General features: G+C 35.0%; 30 non-coding genes across 30 annotated transcripts; all 30 read left to right on the forward strand.

The window, feature by feature from the left end:
- The first annotated feature begins 569 nt into the window (after positions 1-569).
- Trnai-uau (transfer RNA isoleucine (anticodon UAU)) lies at positions 570-667 on the forward strand. Its single transcript has 2 exons — positions 570-607; positions 632-667. It is a non-coding gene; the product is annotated as a tRNA-Ile (tRNA).
- Positions 668-3,887: 3,220 nt separating this feature from the next.
- Positions 3,888-3,985, forward strand: Trnai-uau (transfer RNA isoleucine (anticodon UAU)). Its single transcript has 2 exons — positions 3,888-3,925; positions 3,950-3,985. It is a non-coding gene; the product is annotated as a tRNA-Ile (tRNA).
- A 210-nt stretch (positions 3,986-4,195) lies between these two features.
- Positions 4,196-4,292, forward strand: Trnai-uau (transfer RNA isoleucine (anticodon UAU)). Its single transcript has 2 exons — positions 4,196-4,233; positions 4,256-4,292. It is a non-coding gene; the product is annotated as a tRNA-Ile (tRNA).
- A 209-nt stretch (positions 4,293-4,501) lies between these two features.
- Trnai-uau (transfer RNA isoleucine (anticodon UAU)) lies at positions 4,502-4,599 on the forward strand. Its single transcript has 2 exons — positions 4,502-4,539; positions 4,564-4,599. It is a non-coding gene; the product is annotated as a tRNA-Ile (tRNA).
- Positions 4,600-5,428: 829 nt separating this feature from the next.
- On the forward strand, positions 5,429-5,526 carry Trnai-uau (transfer RNA isoleucine (anticodon UAU)). Its single transcript has 2 exons — positions 5,429-5,466; positions 5,491-5,526. It is a non-coding gene; the product is annotated as a tRNA-Ile (tRNA).
- Positions 5,527-6,046: 520 nt separating this feature from the next.
- On the forward strand, positions 6,047-6,144 carry Trnai-uau (transfer RNA isoleucine (anticodon UAU)). Its single transcript has 2 exons — positions 6,047-6,084; positions 6,109-6,144. It is a non-coding gene; the product is annotated as a tRNA-Ile (tRNA).
- Positions 6,145-6,354: 210 nt separating this feature from the next.
- On the forward strand, positions 6,355-6,452 carry Trnai-uau (transfer RNA isoleucine (anticodon UAU)). The gene is made up of 2 exons: positions 6,355-6,392; positions 6,417-6,452. It is a non-coding gene; the product is annotated as a tRNA-Ile (tRNA).
- Positions 6,453-7,005: 553 nt separating this feature from the next.
- Trnai-uau (transfer RNA isoleucine (anticodon UAU)) lies at positions 7,006-7,103 on the forward strand. Its single transcript has 2 exons — positions 7,006-7,043; positions 7,068-7,103. It is a non-coding gene; the product is annotated as a tRNA-Ile (tRNA).
- A 211-nt stretch (positions 7,104-7,314) lies between these two features.
- On the forward strand, positions 7,315-7,412 carry Trnai-uau (transfer RNA isoleucine (anticodon UAU)). The gene is made up of 2 exons: positions 7,315-7,352; positions 7,377-7,412. It is a non-coding gene; the product is annotated as a tRNA-Ile (tRNA).
- A 211-nt stretch (positions 7,413-7,623) lies between these two features.
- On the forward strand, positions 7,624-7,721 carry Trnai-uau (transfer RNA isoleucine (anticodon UAU)). Its single transcript has 2 exons — positions 7,624-7,661; positions 7,686-7,721. It is a non-coding gene; the product is annotated as a tRNA-Ile (tRNA).
- Positions 7,722-7,932: 211 nt separating this feature from the next.
- Positions 7,933-8,030, forward strand: Trnai-uau (transfer RNA isoleucine (anticodon UAU)). The gene is made up of 2 exons: positions 7,933-7,970; positions 7,995-8,030. It is a non-coding gene; the product is annotated as a tRNA-Ile (tRNA).
- A 211-nt stretch (positions 8,031-8,241) lies between these two features.
- Positions 8,242-8,339, forward strand: Trnai-uau (transfer RNA isoleucine (anticodon UAU)). Its single transcript has 2 exons — positions 8,242-8,279; positions 8,304-8,339. It is a non-coding gene; the product is annotated as a tRNA-Ile (tRNA).
- Positions 8,340-8,550: 211 nt separating this feature from the next.
- On the forward strand, positions 8,551-8,648 carry Trnai-uau (transfer RNA isoleucine (anticodon UAU)). Its single transcript has 2 exons — positions 8,551-8,588; positions 8,613-8,648. It is a non-coding gene; the product is annotated as a tRNA-Ile (tRNA).
- A 211-nt stretch (positions 8,649-8,859) lies between these two features.
- On the forward strand, positions 8,860-8,957 carry Trnai-uau (transfer RNA isoleucine (anticodon UAU)). The gene is made up of 2 exons: positions 8,860-8,897; positions 8,922-8,957. It is a non-coding gene; the product is annotated as a tRNA-Ile (tRNA).
- Positions 8,958-9,648: 691 nt separating this feature from the next.
- On the forward strand, positions 9,649-9,744 carry Trnai-uau (transfer RNA isoleucine (anticodon UAU)). The gene is made up of 2 exons: positions 9,649-9,686; positions 9,709-9,744. It is a non-coding gene; the product is annotated as a tRNA-Ile (tRNA).
- Positions 9,745-9,954: 210 nt separating this feature from the next.
- Positions 9,955-10,052, forward strand: Trnai-uau (transfer RNA isoleucine (anticodon UAU)). The gene is made up of 2 exons: positions 9,955-9,992; positions 10,017-10,052. It is a non-coding gene; the product is annotated as a tRNA-Ile (tRNA).
- Positions 10,053-10,262: 210 nt separating this feature from the next.
- Positions 10,263-10,359, forward strand: Trnai-uau (transfer RNA isoleucine (anticodon UAU)). The gene is made up of 2 exons: positions 10,263-10,300; positions 10,323-10,359. It is a non-coding gene; the product is annotated as a tRNA-Ile (tRNA).
- A 209-nt stretch (positions 10,360-10,568) lies between these two features.
- Trnai-uau (transfer RNA isoleucine (anticodon UAU)) lies at positions 10,569-10,667 on the forward strand. The gene is made up of 2 exons: positions 10,569-10,606; positions 10,631-10,667. It is a non-coding gene; the product is annotated as a tRNA-Ile (tRNA).
- Positions 10,668-10,876: 209 nt separating this feature from the next.
- Positions 10,877-10,974, forward strand: Trnai-uau (transfer RNA isoleucine (anticodon UAU)). The gene is made up of 2 exons: positions 10,877-10,914; positions 10,939-10,974. It is a non-coding gene; the product is annotated as a tRNA-Ile (tRNA).
- Positions 10,975-11,185: 211 nt separating this feature from the next.
- On the forward strand, positions 11,186-11,283 carry Trnai-uau (transfer RNA isoleucine (anticodon UAU)). Its single transcript has 2 exons — positions 11,186-11,223; positions 11,248-11,283. It is a non-coding gene; the product is annotated as a tRNA-Ile (tRNA).
- A 691-nt stretch (positions 11,284-11,974) lies between these two features.
- Trnai-uau (transfer RNA isoleucine (anticodon UAU)) lies at positions 11,975-12,070 on the forward strand. Its single transcript has 2 exons — positions 11,975-12,012; positions 12,035-12,070. It is a non-coding gene; the product is annotated as a tRNA-Ile (tRNA).
- A 210-nt stretch (positions 12,071-12,280) lies between these two features.
- On the forward strand, positions 12,281-12,378 carry Trnai-uau (transfer RNA isoleucine (anticodon UAU)). The gene is made up of 2 exons: positions 12,281-12,318; positions 12,343-12,378. It is a non-coding gene; the product is annotated as a tRNA-Ile (tRNA).
- A 210-nt stretch (positions 12,379-12,588) lies between these two features.
- On the forward strand, positions 12,589-12,685 carry Trnai-uau (transfer RNA isoleucine (anticodon UAU)). The gene is made up of 2 exons: positions 12,589-12,626; positions 12,649-12,685. It is a non-coding gene; the product is annotated as a tRNA-Ile (tRNA).
- A 209-nt stretch (positions 12,686-12,894) lies between these two features.
- Positions 12,895-12,992, forward strand: Trnai-uau (transfer RNA isoleucine (anticodon UAU)). The gene is made up of 2 exons: positions 12,895-12,932; positions 12,957-12,992. It is a non-coding gene; the product is annotated as a tRNA-Ile (tRNA).
- A 211-nt stretch (positions 12,993-13,203) lies between these two features.
- Positions 13,204-13,301, forward strand: Trnai-uau (transfer RNA isoleucine (anticodon UAU)). Its single transcript has 2 exons — positions 13,204-13,241; positions 13,266-13,301. It is a non-coding gene; the product is annotated as a tRNA-Ile (tRNA).
- A 210-nt stretch (positions 13,302-13,511) lies between these two features.
- On the forward strand, positions 13,512-13,607 carry Trnai-uau (transfer RNA isoleucine (anticodon UAU)). The gene is made up of 2 exons: positions 13,512-13,549; positions 13,572-13,607. It is a non-coding gene; the product is annotated as a tRNA-Ile (tRNA).
- Positions 13,608-13,817: 210 nt separating this feature from the next.
- Positions 13,818-13,915, forward strand: Trnai-uau (transfer RNA isoleucine (anticodon UAU)). Its single transcript has 2 exons — positions 13,818-13,855; positions 13,880-13,915. It is a non-coding gene; the product is annotated as a tRNA-Ile (tRNA).
- A 516-nt stretch (positions 13,916-14,431) lies between these two features.
- Positions 14,432-14,529, forward strand: Trnai-uau (transfer RNA isoleucine (anticodon UAU)). Its single transcript has 2 exons — positions 14,432-14,469; positions 14,494-14,529. It is a non-coding gene; the product is annotated as a tRNA-Ile (tRNA).
- Positions 14,530-14,740: 211 nt separating this feature from the next.
- Positions 14,741-14,838, forward strand: Trnai-uau (transfer RNA isoleucine (anticodon UAU)). The gene is made up of 2 exons: positions 14,741-14,778; positions 14,803-14,838. It is a non-coding gene; the product is annotated as a tRNA-Ile (tRNA).
- Positions 14,839-15,048: 210 nt separating this feature from the next.
- On the forward strand, positions 15,049-15,146 carry Trnai-uau (transfer RNA isoleucine (anticodon UAU)). Its single transcript has 2 exons — positions 15,049-15,086; positions 15,111-15,146. It is a non-coding gene; the product is annotated as a tRNA-Ile (tRNA).
- Positions 15,147-15,174: the final 28 nt, after the last annotated feature.

Genomic DNA, 15,174 nt, shown 5'->3' on the forward strand with positions numbered 1-15,174 from the left:
TTATTGGTAAAAGATATGCGGAGGTTGTGAGTTCGACCCTCACCCGGAGCAATGGTTTTATTTGAATTGTCTATGGTAAAACAGACGATTATGCAATCACTTAGGATTAGACTTTTGACCTGCATTTCAATGTAATGAAACAATTTCAATGTAAACCTTTGTAATTACCTATTTCTTACTATTTTGTTTATATTACAGATTATGATGTGTTAATTCGTAATAAAAAAATTCTAATATTATGCTATATTGCGATAAAATGTAGGCTCCGGTGGGGCAATCGGTTAGCGACCTATACTTATAGACAGTTGGTTAATGGTAAAAGATATGCTAGGGTGTGAGTTCGACCCTCACACGGAGCAATGTTTTATTTGAATTGTCTATGGTTAAACAGAAGATTATACAATCACTTAGGATTAGACTTTTGACCTGCATTTCAATGTAATGAAATATTTTCAATGTAAACTTTTGTAATTACCTATTTCTTACTATTTTCTTTATATTAAAGAGTATGATGTATTAATTCGTAATAAAACATCCTAATATTAATGCTATTTTGCAATAAAGTGTAAGCTCCGGTGGCGCAATCGGTTAGCGCGCCGTACTTATAGACAGTTGGTTAATGGTAAAAGATATGCGAAGGTTGTGAGTTCGACCCTCACGCGGAGCAATGGTTTTATTTGAATTGTCTATAGTTAAACTGAAGATTATACAATCACTTAGGATTAGACTTTTGACCTGCATTTCAATGTTATAAAATATTTTCAATGTAAACCTTTGTAATTACCTATTTCTTACTATTTTGTTTATATTACAGACTAGCGGGGGTACCCGGCGTTGCCCGAGTGTTTGTTTCCTGGATGGGGGGGGGGGAGTTTTAAAAAATGTTATGGTAGGTAAGTAGGAAGGATCAAACCCGGAGTCATGAGTAAAAGTAGGAAAATAAAGTGTGAAAAAAAAAAAATCTGCAACGTTAACAGTTCGACCACCAAGAACAGTCCATTCCAGTTGTTTAGGAAAAAAAAAAAAAAAAAAAAAAAAACGATTACGGTAGGTCGGCGCGAACGTTAAAATATAATGTGAATTGTCTAGCACGCTAACCACTACGCCACAGAGCACTACAACTCAGTTTAGTGATTTTAAATAACTTCACATGAAAGAACTACGAAGCCAAACCGGTGTTCTCTTCTCAACTGTTCCTTGTGAACGATCCCCAAACGGTGTTAAGTGGTGGCAGGGGGAGGAGGAATTTATTAGAGAGAAAATATTTTACCACTTCCATTGATCTTAACCGATTTTGGCCGTGACTTCTCAGCAGAAAAAGTATAGAAATCTAAGATAATCGAGGAATTTGAGAAATAATAAGCCTATAACACACCTCAGATATTGTTCTGCCGTTTGTGCATATTATATTTGCATGAAATATCTTGATTTTTAATCCTATTAATGTCAAAATCAGACGGGAAAAAATGAGTTCATTTTACTTATATATATATATATATATATATATATATATATATATATATATATAAGAAAGATAGAAGAGAAGAGATTATGATTATATTATTATTATATTATATATGATTATATGATAATTCGTAGTAAAAAATCCTAATATTAATGCTATTTTGCAATAAAGTGTAAGCTCCGGTTGCCCAATCGGTTAGCGCGCCGTACTTATAGACAGTTGGTTTATGGTAAAAGATATGCGGAGGTTGTGAGTTGGACCCTCACCCGGAGCAATGGTTTTATTTGAATTGTCTATGGCTAAACAGAAGATTATACAATCACTTAGGATTAGACTTTTGACCTGCATTTCAATGTAATGAAACATTTTCAATGTAAACTTTTGTAATTACCTATTTCTTACAATTTTGTTTATATTACAGAGTATGATGTGTTAATTCGTAATAAAAATACTAATATTAATGCTATTTTGCAATAAAGTGTAAGCTCCGGTGGTGCAATCGGTTAGCGCGCCGTACTTATAAACAGTTGGTTAATGGTCATCATCAACATCATCATCGGGTGTCACTCGTGTCCGAGTAAGACTGTCCTCCGTTGTGGCTTCTGTGGGTCCTCAGGTGAGCATAGAGCCCAATCCTAGACCCAATTTGTCTTGTGCAATTTAGGCAGATAAAGGTAGTGGTGGTGGGGTCGGGTTGGGTGTGTCTGGTTAATAATCTGTCCTTTCTGTGCTTGCGTTTATCCTCAGCAGCTTGATTTAGGTCACCACTATAAAGCGCAGCACCTTTGTGGACAGCGCTCCTCCATGCCAACCTGCTCCCAGCCACGTCCTCCCATGTCTCAAGGTCCATGTGAAACCGCTTTAGATTTGCTTTGATGTTGTCCTTATACCTCATCTTTTGGCCACCCTGGGCACGCTTTCCCTCAACAAGCTGAGAGTAGAATATCTGTTTTGGGAGGCGGAGATCCGGCATTCGGACAACATGACCAGTCCATCTGAGCTGGCGTTGAGCAACAGTAGCGGTGATAGTGGGAATGTCAGCCTCACTCAGGACGCTGGTGTTGGTGCGTCGGTCCTTCCAACTAATTCTGAGGATTTTTCGGAGGCATCTTTGGTGGTACGTCTCCAGGGTTTTTACGTGCCTCCTGTATGTGGTCCAGGTCTCCGATCCATAGAGAAGAGTGGGCAGCAAGACAGCTTTATATACCATGATCTTGGTCTTTGCCAGGAGGTCACGGTTCTCAAATACTCTCTTCCTTAGCCTTGAGAAAGCCCCACTCACAACCTCCGCAAGTTCCCACAGTTTGCCTTGTCTCCCTTCTTAAAGACAACTAGGGCATCTCTAAGTTGTGCAGGGATTTTCTCTTGTTCCGATATTTTGAGCAGCAGGGCATGGATGTGTCTGAGAAGATAAGGCCCGCCTTTCTTCAGGATTTCTGCTGGGATGCCGTCAGAACCAGCCGCCTTATTGTTTTTCATCTTCTAATTGCATCCCGCACCTCTTCCAGACTGGGTGGTTCTCCCATGCTCTCAATGATGGGCTGTTGGGGGAGTTTTTCAAGGGCCTCACTCTCTGGAGTGGTGTCCCTGTTCAGAAGATCCTCGTAATCTCTTTCAATCTATTTGTTATTCCTCCCTTTCCTTTCAGCAGCGTGAGCCCATCCTAAGACCGAAGGGGGGTCAGAGAACGGTAGCTGGGGCCGTATACCACTTTTGTGGCTTCAAAGAATCTTCTGGTGTCCCCAGAGTCAGCAAACTGCTGGATCTCCTGAGCCTTCTTCATCAACCAGAGGTTCTTCAGTTTCCTGACTGGTGCAATCGGTTAGCGCGCCGTACTTATAGACAGTTGGTTAATGGTAAAAGATATGCGGAGGTTGTGAGTTCGACCCTCACTCAGACCAATGGTTTTATTTGTATTGTCTATGGTTAAACAGAAGATTATACAATCACTTAGGATTAGACTTTTGACCTGCATTTCAATGTAATGAAACATTTTCAATGTAAACTTTTGTAATTACCTATTTCTTACTATTTTCTTTATATTATAGTGTATGATGTGTTAATTCGTAATAAACACATCCTCATATTAATGCTATTTTGCAATAAAGTGTAATCTCCGGTGGCGCAATCGGTTAGCACGCCGTACTTATAGACAGTTGGTTCATGGTAAAAGATATGTGTAGGTTGTGACTTCGACCCTCACCCGGAGCAACGGTTTTATTTGAATTGTCTATGGTTAAACAGAAGAGTTTACAATCACATAGGATTAGACTTTTGACCTGCATTTCAATATAATGAAACATTTTCAATGTAAACTTTTGTAATTACCTATTTCTTACTATTTTGTTTATATTAAAGAGTATGATGTGTTAATTCGTAATAAAACATCCTAATATTAATGCTATTTTGCGATAAAGTATAATCTCCGGTGGCACAATCGGTTAGCGCGCCGTACTTATAGACAGTTGGCTAATGGTAAAAGATATGCGGAGGTTGTGAGTTCGATCCTCACCCGGAGCAACATTTTATTTGAATTGTATATGGATTAACAGAACATTTTACAATCACTTAGGATTAGACTTTTGACCTGCATTTCAATGTAATGAAACATTTTCAATGTAAACTTTTGTACTTACCTATTTCTTACTATTTTCTTTATATTAAAGAGTATGATGTGTTAATTCGTAATAAAAAATCCTAATATTAATGCTATTTATCAATAAAGTGTAAGCTCCGGTGGCGCAATCGGTTAGCGCGCCGTACTTATAGACAGTTGGCAAGGTAAAAGATATGCGGAGGTTGTGAGTTCGACCCTCACCCGGAGGCACATTTTATTTGAATTGTATATGGATTAACAGAACATTTTACAATCACTTAGGATTAGACTTTTGACCTGCATTTCAATGTAATGAAACATTTTCAATGTAAACTTTTGTACTTACCTATTACTTACTATTTTCTTTATATTAAAGAGTATGATGTGTTAATTCGTAATAAAAAATCCTAATATTAATGCTATTTTGCAATAAAGTGTAAGCTCCGGTGGCGCAATCGGTTAGCGCGCCGTACTTATAGACAGTTGGCTAATGGTAAAAGATATGCGGAGGTTGTGAGTTCGACCCTAACCCGGAGCAATGGTTTTATTTGAATTGTCTATGGTTAAACAGAAGATTATACAATCACTTAAGATTAGACTTTTGACCTGCATTTCAATGTAATGAAACATTTTCAATGTAAACTTTTGTAATTACCTATTTCTTACTATTTTCTTTATATTACCGAGTATGATGTGTTAATTCGTAATAAAAAATCCTAATATTAATGCTATTTTGCAATAAAGTGTAAGCTCCGGTGGCGCAATCGGTTAGCGCGCCGTACATATAGACAGTTGGTTAATGGTAAAAGATATGCGGCGGTTGTGAGTACGACACTCACCCGGAGCAATGGTTTTATTTGAATTTTCTATGGTTAAACAGAAGATTATACAATCACTTAGGATTAGACTTTTGACCTGCATTTCAATGTAATGAAACATTTTACATGTTAACCTTTGTAATTACTTATTTCTTACTATTTTGTTTATATTACAGAGTATGATGTGTTAATTCGTAATCAACAATCCTGATATTAATGCTATTTTGCAATAAAGTGTAAGCTCCGGTGGCGCAATCGGTTAGCGCGCCGTACTTATAGACAGTTGGCTAATGGTAAAAGATAGGCGGAGGTTGTGAGTACGACACTCATCCGGAGCAAGGGTTTTATTTGACTTGTCTATGGTTAAACAGAAGATTATACAATCACTTAGGATTAGACTTTTGACCTGCATTTCAATGTAATGAAACATTTTCAATGTAAACTTTTGTAATTACCTATTTCTTACAATTTTGTTTATATTACAGAGTATGATGTGTTAATTCGTAATAAAAAATCCTGATATTAATGCTATTTTGCAATAAAGTGTAAGCTCCGGTGGCGCAATCGGTTAGCGCGCCGTACTTATAGACAGTTGGTTAATGGTAAAAGATATGCGGAGGTTGTGAGTACGACACTCACCCGGAGCAACGGTTTTATTTGAATTGTCTATGGTTAAAAAGAAGATTATACAATCACTTAGGATTAGACTTTTGACCTGCATTGTAATGTAATGACACATTTTCAATGTAAACTTTTGTACTTACCTATTTCTTACTATGTTGTTTATATTAAAGAGTATGATGTGTTAATTCGTAATAAATAATCCTTATATTAATGCTATTTTGCAATAAAGTGTAAGCTCCGGGGGCGCAATCGGTTAGCGCGCCGTACTTATAGACAGTTGGTTAATGGTAAAAGATATGCGGAGGTTGTGAGTTCGACCCTAACCCGGAGCAATGGTTTTATTTGAATTGTCTATGGCTAAACAGAAGATTTTACAATCACTTAGGATTAAACTTTTGACCTGCATTTCAATGTAATGAAACATTTTCAATGTAAACTTTTGTAATTACCTATTTCTTACTATTTTGTTTATATTAAAACGGATAATGTGTTAATTCGTGATGAAAAATCCTAATATTAATGCTGTTTTGCAATAAAGTGTAGGCTCCGGTGGCGCCATCGGTTAGCGCGCCGTACTTATAGACAGTTGGCTAAAGGTAAAAGATATGCGGAGGTTGTGAGTTCGACCCTCACCCGGAGCAACATTTTATTTGAATTGTATATGGATTAACAGAACATTTTACAATCACTTAGGATTAGACTTTTGACCTGCATTTCAATGTAATGAAACATTTTCAATGTAAACTTTTGTACTTACCTATTTCTTACTATTTTCTTTATATTAAAGAGTATGATGTGTTAATTCGTAATAAAAAATCCTAATATTAATGCTATTTTGCAATAAAGTGTAAGCTCCGGTGGCGCAATCGGTTAGCGCGCCGTACTTATAGACAGTTGGCTAATGGTAAAAGATATGCGGAGGTTGTGAGTTCGACCCTCACCCGGAGCAATGGATTTATTTGAATTGTCTATGGTTAAACGGAAGATATTACAATCACTTAGAATTAGACTTTTGACCTGCATTTCAATGTAATGAAACATTTTCAATGTAAACTTTTGTACTTACCTATTTCTTACTATTTTCTTTATATTAAAGAGTATGATGTGTTAATTCGTAATAAAAAATCCTGATATTAATGCTATTTTGCAATAAAGTGTAAGCTCCGGTGGCGCAATCGGTTAGCGCGCCTGAATTTCAATGTAATGAAACATTTTCAATGTAAACTTTTGTACTTACCCATTTCTTACTATTTTCTTTATATTAAAGAGTATGATGTGTTAATTCGTAATAAAACATCCTAATATTAATGCTATTTTGCAATAAAGTGTAAGCTCCGGTGGCGCAATCGGTTAGCGCGCCTGCATTTCAATGTAATGAAACATTTTCAATGTAAACTTTTGTACTTACCTATTTCTTACTATTTTCTTTATATTAAAGAGTATGATGTGTTAATTCGTAATAAAACATCCTAATATTAATGCTATTTTGCAATAAAGTGTAAGCTCCGGTGGCGCAATCGGTTAGCTCGCCGTACTTATAGACAGTTGGCTAATGGTAAAAGATATGTGGAGGTTGTGAGTTCGACCCTCACCCGGAGCAATGGTTTTATTTGAATTGTATATGGTTAAACAGAACATTTTACAATCACTTAGGATTAGACTTTTGACCTGCATTTCAATGTAATGAAACATTTTCAATGTAAACTTTTGTACTTACCTATTTCTTACTATTTTGTTTATATTAAAGAGTATGATGTGTTAATTCGTAATAAAACATCCTAATATTAATGCTATTTTGCAATAAAGTGTAAGCTCCGGTGGCGCAATCGGTTAGCGCGCCGTACTTATAGACAGTTGGCTAATGGTTAAAGATATGCGGAGGTTGTGAGTTCGACCCTCACCCGGAGCAATGGTTTTATTTGAATTGTCTATGGTTAAACAGAAGATTTTACAATCACTTAGGATTAGACTTTTGACCTGCATTTCAATGTAATGAAACATTTTCAATGTAAACTTTTGTAATTACCTATTTCTTACTATTTACTTTATATTAAAGAGTATGATGTGTTAATTCGTAATAAAAAATCCTAATATTAATGCTATTTTGCAATAAAGTGTAAGCTCCGGTGGCGCAATCGGTTAGCGCGCCGTACTTATAGACAGTTGGCTAATGGTAAAAGATATGCGGAGGTTGTGAGTTCGACCCTCACCCGGAGCAATGGTTTTATTTGAATTGTATATGGTTAAACAGAACATTTTACAATACCTTAGGATTAGACTTTTGACCTGCATTTCAATGTAATGAAACATTTTCAAGGTAAACTTCTGTACTTACCTATTTCTTACTATTTTCTTTATATTAAAGAGTATGATGTGTTAATTCGTAATAAAACATCCTAATATTAATGCTATTTTGCAATAAAGTGTAAGCTCCGGTGGCGCAATCGGTTAGCGCGCCGTACTTATAGACAGTTGGCTAATGGTAAAAGATATGTGGAGGTTGTGAGTTCGACCCTCACCCGGAGCAATAATTTTATTTGAATTGTCTATGGTTAAACAGAAGATTATACAATCACTTAGGATTAGACTTTTGACCTGCATTTCAATGTAATGAAACATTTTCAATGTAAACTTTTGTACTTACCTATTTCTTACTATTTTCTTTATATTAAAGAGTATGATGTGTTAATTCGTAATAAAACATCCTAATATTAATGCTATGTTGCAATAAAGTGTAAGCTCCGGTGGCGCAATCGGTTAGCGCGCCGTACTTATAGACAGTTGGCTAATGGTAAAAGATATGCGGAGGTTGTGAGTTCGACCCTCACCCGGAGCAATGGTTTTATTTGAATTGTCTATGGTTAAACAGAAGATTTTACAATCACTTAGGATTAGACTTTTGACCTGCATTTCAATGTAATGAAACATTTTCAATGTAAACTTTTGTAATTACCTATTTCTTACTATTTACTTTATATTAAAGAGTATGATGTGTTAATTCGTAATAAAAAATCCTAATATTAATGCTATTTTGCAATAAAGTGTAAGCTCCGGTGGCGCAATCGGTTAGCGCGCCGTACTTATAGAGAGTTGGCTAATGGTAAAAGATATGCGGAGGTTGTGAGTTCGACCCTCACCCGGAGCAATGGTTTTATTTGAATTGTATATGGTTAAACAGAACATTTTACAATCACTTAGGATTAGACTTTTGACCTGCATTTCAATGTAATGAAACATTTTCAAGGTAAACTTCTGTACTTACCTATTTCTTACTATTTTCTTTATATTAAAGAGTATGATGTGTTAATTCGTAATAAAACATCCTAATATTAATGCTATTTTGCAATAAAGTGTAAGCTCCGGTGGCGCAATCGGTTAGCGCGCCGTACTTATAGACAGTTGGCTAATGGTAAAAGATATGTGGAGGTTGTGAGTTCGACCCTCACCCGGAGCAATAATTTTATTTGAATTGTCTATGGTTAAACAGAAGATTATACAATCACTTAGGATTAGACTTTTGACCTGCATTTCAATGTAATGAAACATTTTCAATGTAAACTTTTGTACTTACCTATTTCTTACTATTTTGTTTATATTAAAGAGTATGATGTGTTAATTCGTAATAAAAAATCCTAATATTAATGCTATTTTGCAATAAAGTGTAAGCTCCGGTGGCAAAATCGGTTAGCGCGCCGTACTTATAAACAGTTGGCTAATGGTAAAAGATATGCGGAGGTTGTGAGTTCGACCCTCACCCGTAGCAATGGTTTTATTTGACTTGTATATGGTTAAACAGAACATTTTACAATCACTTAGGATTAGACTTTTGACCTGCATTTCAATGTAATGAAACATTTTCAATGTAAACTTTTGTACTTACCTATTTCTTACTATTTTCTTTATATTAAAGAGTATGATGTGTTAATTCGTAATAAAAAATCCTGATATTAATGCTATTTTGCAATAAAGTGTAAGCTCCGGTGGCGCAATCGGTTAGCGCGCCTGCATTTCAATGTAATGAAACATTTTCAATGTAAACTTTTGTACTTACCTATTTCTTACTATTTTCTTTATATTAAAGAGTATGATGTGTTAATTCGTAATAAAAAATCCTAATATTAATGCTATTTTGCAATAAAGTGTAAGCTCCGGTGGCGCAATCGGTTAGCGCGCCGTACTTATAGACAGTTGGCAAGGTAAAAGATATGCGGAGGTTGTGAGTTCGACCCTCACCCGGAGCAACATTTTATTTGAATTGTATATGGATTAACAGAACATTTTACAATCACTTAGGATTAGACTTTTGACCTGCATTTCAATGTAATGAAACATTTTCAATGTAAACTTTTGTACTTACCTATTTCTTACTATTTTCTTTATATTAAAGAGTATGATGTGTTAATTCGTAATAAAAAATCCTAATATTAATGCTATTTTGCAATAAAGTGTAAGCTCCGGTGGCGCAATCGGTTAGCGCGCCGTACTTATAGACAGTTGGCTAATGGTAAAAGATATGCGGAGGTTGTGAGTTCGACCCTCACCCGGAGCAACATTTTATTTGAATTGTATATGGACTAACAGAACATTTTACAATCACTTAGGATTAGACTTTTGACCTGCATTTCAATGTAATGAAACATTTTCAATGTAAACTTTTGTACTTACCTATTTCTTACTATTTTCTTTATATTAAAGAGTATGATGTGTTAATTCGTAATAAAAAATCCTAATATTAATGCTATTTATCAATAAAGTGTAAGCTCCGGTGGCGCAATCGGTTAGCGCGCCGTACTTATAGACAGTTGGCAAGGTAAAAGATATGCGGAGGTTGTGAGTTCGACCCTCACCCGGAGGCACATTTTATTTGAATTGTATATGGATTAACAGAACATTTTACAATCACTTAGGATTAGACTTTTGACCTGCATTTCAATGTAATGAAACATTTTCAATGTAAACTTTTGTACTTACCTATTACTTACTATTTTCTTTATATTAAAGAGTATGATGTGTTAATTCGTAATAAAAAATCCTAATATTAATGCTATTTTGCAATAAAGTGTAAGCTCCGGTGGCGCAATCGGTTAGCGCGCCGTACTTATAGACAGTTGGCTAATGGTAAAAGATATGCGGAGGTTGTGAGTTCGACCCTCACCCGGAGGCACATTTTATTTGAATTGTATATGGATTAACAGAACATTTTACAATCACTTAGGATTAGACTTTTGACCTGCATTTCAATGTAATGAAACATTTTCAATGTAAACTTTTGTAATTACCTATTTCTTACTATTTACTTTATATTAAAGAGTATGATGTGTTAATTCGTAATAAAAAATCCTAATATTAATGCTATTTTGCAATAAAGTGTAAGCTCCGGTGGCGCAATCGGTTAGCGCGCCGTACTTATAGAGAGTTGGCTAATGGTAAAAGATATGCGGAGGTTGTGAGTTCGACCCTCACCCGGAGCAATGGTTTTATTTGAATTGTATATGGTTAAACAGAACATTTTACAATCACTTAGGATTAGACTTTTGACCTGCATTTCAATGTAATGAAACATTTTCAAGGTAAACTTCTGTACTTACCTATTTCTTACTATTTTCTTTATATTAAAGAGTATGATGTGTTAATTCGTAATAAAACATCCTAATATTAATGCTATTTTGCAATATAGTGTAAGCTCCGGTGGCGCAATCGGTTAGCGCGCCGTACTTATAGACAGTTGGCTAATGGTAAAAGATATGTGGAGGTTGTGAGTTCGACCCTCACCCGGAGCAATAATTTTATTTGAATTGTCTATGGTTAAACAGAAGATTATACAATCACTTAGGATTAGACTTTTGACCTGCATTTCAATGTAATGAAACATTTTCAATGTAAACTTTTGTACTTACCTATTTCTTACTATTTTGTTTATATTAAAGAGTATGATGTGTTAATTCGTAATAAAAAATCCTAATATTAATGCTATTTTGCAATAAAGTGTAAGCTCCGGTGGCAAAATCGGTTAGCGCGCCGTACTTATAAACAGTTGGCTAATGGTAAAAGATATGCGGAGGTTGTGAGTTCGACCCTCACCCGTAGCAATGGTTTTATTTGACTTGTATATGGTTAAACAGAACATTTTACAATCACTTAGGATTAGACTTTTGACCTGCATTTCAATGTAATGAAACATTTTCAATGTAAACTTTTGTACTTACCTATTTCTTACTATTTTCTTTATATTAAAGAGTATGATGTGTTAATTCGTAATAAAAAATCCTGATATTAATGCTATTTTGCAATAAAGTGTAAGCTCCGGTGGCGCAATCGGTTAGCGCGCCTGCATTTCAATGTAATGAAACATTTTCAATGTAAACTTTTGTACTTACCTATTTCTTACTATTTTCTTTATATTAAAGAGTATGATGTGTTAATTCGTAATAAAAAATCCTAATATTAATGCTATTTTGCAATAAAGTGTAAGCTCCGGTGGCGCAATCGGTTAGCGCGCCGTACTTATAGACAGTTGGCAAGGTAAAAGATATGCGGAGGTTGTGAGTTCGACCCTCACCCGGAGCAACATTTTATTTGAATTGTATATGGATTAACAGAACATTTTACAATCACTTAGGATTAGACTTTTGACCTGCATTTCAATGTAATGAAACATTTTCAATGTAAACTTTTGTACTTACCTATTTCTTACTATTTTCTTTATATTAAAGAGTATGATGTGTTAATTCGTAATAAAAAATCCTAATATTAATGCTATTTTGCAATAAAGTGTAAGCTCCGGTGGCGCAATCGGTTAGCGCGCCGTACTTATAGACAGTTGGCTAATGGTAAAAGATATGCGGAGGTTGTGAGTTCGACCCTCACCCGGAGCAACATTTTATTTGAATTGTATATGGACTAACAGAACATTTTACAATCACTTAGGATTAGACTTTTGACCTGCATTTCAATGTAATGAAACATTTTCAATGTAAACTTTTGTACTTACCTATTTCTTACTATTTTCTTTATATTAAAGAGTATGATGTGTTAATTCGTAATAAAAAATCCTAATATTAATGCTATTTATCAATAAAGTGTAAGCTCCGGTGGCGCAATCGGTTAGCGCGCCGTACTTATAGACAGTTGGCAAGGTAAAAGATATGCGGAGGTTGTGAGTTCGACCCTCACCCGGAGGCACATTTTATTTGAATTGTATATGGATTAACAGAACATTTTACAATCACTTAGGATTAGACTTTTGACCTGCATTTCAATGTAATGAAACATTTTCAATGTAAACTTTTGTACTTACCTATTACTTACTATTTTCTTTATATTAAAGAGTATGATGTGTTAATTCGTAATAAAAAATCCTAATATTAATGCTATTTTGCAATAAAGTGTAAGCTCCGGTGGCGCAATCGGTTAGCGCGCCGTACTTATAGACAGTTGGCTAATGGTAAAAGATATGCGGAGGTTGTGAGTTCGACCCTAACCCGGAGCAATGGTTTTATTTGAATTGTCTATGCTTAAACAGCAGATATGACAATCACTTAGGATTAGACTTTTGACCTGCATTTCAATGTAATGAAACATTTTCAATGTAAACTTTTGTACTTACCTATTTCTAACTATTTTCTTTATATTAAAGAGTATGATGTGTTAATTCGTAATAAAAAATCCTAATATTAATGCTATTTTGCAATAAAGTATAATCTCCGGTGGCACAATCGGTTAGCGCGCCGTACTTATAGACAGTTGGCTAATGGTAAAAGATATGCGGAGGTTGTGAGTTCGATCCTCACCCGGAGCAACATTTTATTTGAATTGTATATGGATTAACAGAACATTTTACAATCACTTAGGATTAGACTTTTGACCTGCATTTCAATGTAATGAAACATTTTCAATGTAAACTTTTGTACTTACCTATTTCTTACTATTTTCTTTATATTAAAGAGTATGATGTGTTAATTCGTAATAAAAAATCCTAATATTAATGCTATTTTGCAATAAAGTGTAAGCTCCGGTGGCGCAATCGGTTAGCGCGCCGTACTTATAGACAGTTGGCAAGGTAAAAGATATGCGGAGGTGATGAGTTCGACCCTCACCCGGAGCAACATTTTATTTGAATTGTATATGGATTAACAGAACATTTTACAATCACTAAGGATTAGACTTTTGACCTGCATTTCAATGTAATGAAACATTTTCAATGTAAACTTTTGTACTTACCTATTTCTTACTATTTTGTTTATATTAAAGAGTATGATGTGTTAATTCGTAATAAAAAATCCTAATATTAATGCTATTTTGCAATAAAGTGTAAGCTCCGGTGGCGCAATCGGTTAGCGCGCCGTACTTATAGACAGTTGGCTAATGGTAAAAGATATGCGGAGGTTGTGAGTTCGACCCTCACCCGGAGCAACATTTTATTTGAATTGTATATGGACTAACAGAACATTTTACAATCACTTAGGATTAGACTTTTGACCTGCATTTCAATGTAATGAAACATTTTCAATGTAAACTTTTGTACTTACCTATTTCTTACTATTTTCTTTATATTAAAGAGTATGATGTGTTAATTCGTAATAAAAAATCCTAATATTAATGCTATTTATCAATAAAGTGTAAGCTCCGGTGGCGCAATCGGTTAGCGCGCCGTACATATAGACAGTTGGCAAGGTAAAAGATATGCGGAGGTTGTGAGTTCGACCCTCACCCGGAGGAACATTTTATTTGAATTGTATATGGATTAACAGAACATTTTACAATCACTTAGGATTAGACTTTTGACCTGCATTTCAATGTAATGAAACATTTTCAATGTAAACTTTTGTACTTACCTATTACTTACTATTTTCTTTATATTAAAGAGTATGATGTGTTAATTCGTAATAAAAAATCCTAATATTAATGCTATTTTGCAATAAAGTGTAAGCTCCGGTGGCGCAATCGGTTAGCGCGCCGTACTTATAGACAGTTGGCTAATGGTAAAAGATATGCGGAGGTTGTGAGTTCGACCCTAACCCGGAGCAATGGTTTTATTTGAATTGTCTATGCTTAAACAGCAGATATGACAATCACTTAGGATTAGACTTTTGACCTGCATTTCAAGGTAATGAAACATTTTCAATGTAAACTTTTGTAATTACCTATTTCTAACTATTTTCTTTATATTAAAGAGTATGATGTGTTAATTCGTAATAAAAAATCCTAATATTAATGCTATTTTGCAATAAAGTGTAATCTCCGGTGGCACAATCGGTTAGCGCGCTGTACTTATAGACAGTTGGCTAATGGTAAAAGATATGCGGAGGTTGTGAGTTCGATCCTCACCCGGAGCAACATTTTGTTTGAATTGTATATGGATTAACAGAACATTTTACAATCACTTAGGATTAGACTTTTGACCTGCATTTCAATGTAATGAAACATTTTCAATGTAAACTTTTGTACTTACCTATTTCTTACTATTTTCTTTATATTAAAGAGTATGATGTGTTAATTCGTAATAAAAAATCCTAATATTAATGCTATTTTGCAATAAAGTGTAAGCTCCGGTGGCGCAATCGGTTAGCGCGCCGTACTTATAGACAGTTGGCTAATGGTAAAAGATATGCGGAGGTTGTGAGTTCGACCCTCACCCGGAGCAACATTTTATTTGAATTGTATATGGATTA

Source organism: Euprymna scolopes, chromosome 22 (genome assembly GCF_053919585.1).
Source record: "Euprymna scolopes isolate OS-2025 chromosome 22, ASM5391958v1, whole genome shotgun sequence".
NCBI lineage: Eukaryota > Metazoa > Mollusca > Cephalopoda > Sepiida > Sepiolidae > Euprymna > Euprymna scolopes.